General features: G+C 42.3%; 1 pseudogene; it reads right to left on the minus strand.

Moving 5' to 3' along the window:
* Positions 1–842: 842 nt before the first annotated feature.
* On the minus strand, positions 843–2378 carry LOC124966368 (zinc finger and BTB domain-containing protein 2-like; annotated as a pseudogene).
* Positions 2379–3964: the final 1586 nt, after the last annotated feature.

The raw sequence follows: 3964 nt of genomic DNA on the forward strand, positions 1-3964 counted from the left end.
TCCAATAGTCTTTTCCCTGCAGTATACACATTGATTTTAAAAGCACCTGGTTGGTACTGAACAAATTTCCCACTGGCAACTGCTAGAAAATGGCATGTCACTTTCTATTCAGAAAGACAATCGATAGTACTTTCAAATCTGACTTTTAACAAATCTACCAGACACTAAAATACAGCATTTTCTTGTTCAACTTGGAAAGAAGCCAGCACTTAGCTAAGGCATGTGCGATTGCCATCACATTATTACTTTTTCTGTTTTGTTGAAGCAGATTTCTTAACTAGTGATTTCTCTTAACTGGACATAATCTCAAAGGGTGCATTCTGAAACAAGACACCTGGAGGATAAATACTAAAAATGTTTTCTTAGGTTTAAAGTTTCCCCACACCTTCTAGGTTTTGCACAGTACAGAGCCCAGCTTTCTTCTAAGAAGTGTGCTATATTTTCTGACATTGTTTTTCTGAGAAGGAAGACTCATTACCCAGGGAAAGTCATAATTTTAGCTTACCAAATTATATTCTCCTTGTTTTGTTTTGTTACAAACCCTTAATTAGTTCCGTGTATGCTTTTAAACAATCTAAAACTTCTCAAAATCTATTTAAGTTTATAAGTACTACTGACCATTATCTTTCCAATATCCCCTGACTTAAAGTAAATATATTCCAGGTTTACAAGGCACAAAGCCTTTCCAGAGGTTGGGCTGGGATGTGGAGATGAGGAAGAGGAAGGGGAACAAGGACCTGTGTGTGTCAGAGTCTGAACTGTGGAGAACCACAGTTCTGGGCTGGGAGAAGGGAAGGAAGAGAGTTTGTACAAATGACAGTTTCTAAAAAGACAAGCAACATTCAGTCTAGTAACACGGTTTCCTGTTACTTTTTGATGGAAGCTAACACTGGGTGGTCAGGTTCCACTATTTCTGAGTCCCCACTGCCCAGCAGAATGGACCATCCCTCATCTAGGGCAAACACGTCGGACTTCTGGTTTTGGCATGAGCGTTTGACGACCTCTTTGGGGGTTGAGAACGTTTTGTCACACAAGTTGCACTTGTAGGGTTAGTTGGTTTGCACCAACATGTTGTCCATCTGACTTCCTTCCTCAAATGTGCAGAGTTCCAGAGTCTGTTTGCCCACCATGGTGTAGATGTCAATGCTCTGGTTGAGGCACACGTGCCAGGCAGCCTGGTTGGCCCGGCAAAAGCTCTTGTCACAAGTGCTACACTTGAAAGTTTTCCCCGTGTTTATGTACATATGCTCCCTCCAGTGGCTTTTCTGGATGAATTTGGGTCCACATGTAGTGCACTCGTACTTCCACCTCTTCACCTCCCTCTCCTGGTCTGCCTGCTCCAGGTCGTAGTTGTCAGCGATGTCTGAGGGGAGGCGGGGTTTCCGACTGCTGCTGCCCATCTATGATGGGGAATCTGAGATGTGCTGCAGCTCACTGTCACTGATCATGCCTGCTTCAGTCACTTCCATGGCGTTTTTCCCGAGGTCAGCTGCATTGCTGCAGAGCGACAAGGGGACGCGGCTTTCCCCCTGCTGGCTGGACCCGAAGGGCACTCCCAAGTGAATCTGGAGGTGCTCTCGCAGGCTGCTCCACAGGGTGAAGCGCCACCCACACAGGTGGCAGGCATAGTACTTTGAGAAGCTTGCGTTCCTCTTCATGATGCTCGGCTTGACGTGGGCAATGCTGAGGGACGCAGGCTGCTCGTCAGAGGAAGGGGCTTCCAGATGGGTCTCCTCCACGGGAGGATGGGGAGGGACAGGAGTGGAAGCGAGTTTTGGAGGTCTGCAGAGGGTTCGAGGGAGTCATGTTTGTATGATTCACCTGGGCCAGATTGGATGTCAGCTGAGACAGCTGTGAAGCCTCGGGCGCCTGTTCCTGGCTCATCCTGGAGGTCTGTGGTCTTGGTTCTCGCCCCTGTTTCTCAGGCGCCGAGGCAATCTTGGTGGCTTGTCTCGGCTGGTGATCTGTGGTCTGAATGCCATACAATGAAGAGGTCAGTAGAAAGACTTGGTCAGGATGATAATAGGTGCCTTTGCTGGCGAGGCTGGCTTCCTGGATCAGTGGGTACGCGTGCAGAAACGTGATCCCCTGCTCTAAGGGAACAGGATCGATCAACTGAGGCGCCATCTTTCCACTGTACATCAAAAGCAAAAGGTAGCTGAAGATGTCAGGCTGTATGTCAGTTGGTTTCAAAAGGACACACTCGCTGGTCTGATGGACAAACAACATCTTAAAGTAATTGGAGAATGAAGCAAGAACTGATCTGTGTGCCTTAAAGTGCACATCGCCGACTGCAATCTGTAGTCACACAGGAAACCAAACTCTCACTGAGCATTTAACCATTGCAGTAGAATAAGTCCAGCGTTGGTCAAATCCATTTTTTTAAATATCTGTCGCAGGCGCTGCTGCTGCTGCCAGGGATGTGGAGGAGGCAGCGCTGGGCACCTTTGGCCATGCGGTCCTCCCGGCCTCCGCCGCCTCTTCACCTCGCTGTTGCTGCTGCTGCTGCTGCTGCTGTGGTCAGTGTCTCCAGCGGGGCGGCGGCGGCGGAGCTTTTCCTCTCAAATATTATCATTTTTATGTTGAAACCTGTAAAGTAATCTCTGGTTATTTTGAATTAAATAAGAAATAATTATAGACTTTAATCACCTTATTGTACTATAAAACCTGAGTTTTCCTCTTAACTTTTTTTGGCACTCCTTATTCACTGTCTCATTCTCTTTTTTGTAGATATCAGATTTTCTGTTTTTGGCTTCTCTGTGATCAACGTTTTCAGCTTAAGCACATGAATTCCAACATGCAGTGTTTGTGACAAGTAAAAACAACAACAACAACAAAAAAAAACCCTCTAACACTTCTGGGATATGACCAGGTAAATTAACACAATTTTCTTCCTTTACTCATTCAGTGTTTTGGTGTCATCTCCCATGGTAATCCAGAAAAAAATAATATAAAGATATAAATCAAATTTTCATATGTGGTCAAGCTTTTACAGATCACATTTGATCCCTGGGATACAGTTGTCTTATTTTGTGATATTCATGTACAAATACATGGCATATGCCCATTCTTACAAATTTATTTCACATATTATAAAATTTTAATGTGTATTTTTATAGTATAAGTGGATCCATATTAGTATGTAAAAAATAACATTTGAAAATTGTATTAGGCCAGGCAAAGTGGCACATGCCTGTAATTGAACTTGCTGAGGATTCTCAGACATCAGTATTGTATGTTCAAAGCCAGCCTCCATAAGTTAGCAAGGCCATAAGCAACTTATAGAATCTCTGCCTCAAAATAAAAATTAATAATAATTAAAAGGGCTGTGGGTGTGGTTCAGTGGTTCAGCACCCTGTGTCAATTCCTGTTACCACCACCAAAAAAAAAAAAAAAAATTTGAAATTGCCTTCTCTCACCAAAAAAGAAAAAATGTGTTTTATGAAAGAAAACAAATAAAAAAATTCATTCTATCATATTATCTATGGAATATACATGATCTTCTTCAATTCATTTTAAAATCTTGAGCCTTACAAAAACCAAGCATTGAATAACAGGTGTTAATGACCTGTGTCTCAATACCTTTGAATTTTATTAAGTTCAGTGTGACTGAGGAATCTTCATTCCTATAAACAGGAGAAATGACAAATGGGAGGGTGGAGATGCAATGAATTTGCAATCATATTCAGGAATTAATGGATTTGTTTGTTCAATGCCTTTAAACAATTTGAAAATTGTTTTCTGAAAGTGAGTTTCTGTATGAGAAACAGAAAAAGCTTAGACTTTTTCTTGATATATCCATAAAAGAAAGGAACACATTTTGATGTAATCCTAAGCACTCCTAACCTTCCTGTATGTGGTGCCATGAGGAACCACCGAAAAATATTCTTCTATGCATATTGCTATCTCCAGGTTTAAGCATATCAACTATATATGATTTAATTATGTAAATATATCATAGTAT

This window comes from Sciurus carolinensis, chromosome 16 (assembly GCF_902686445.1).
Source record: "Sciurus carolinensis chromosome 16, mSciCar1.2, whole genome shotgun sequence".
Lineage (NCBI taxonomy): Eukaryota > Metazoa > Chordata > Mammalia > Rodentia > Sciuridae > Sciurus > Sciurus carolinensis.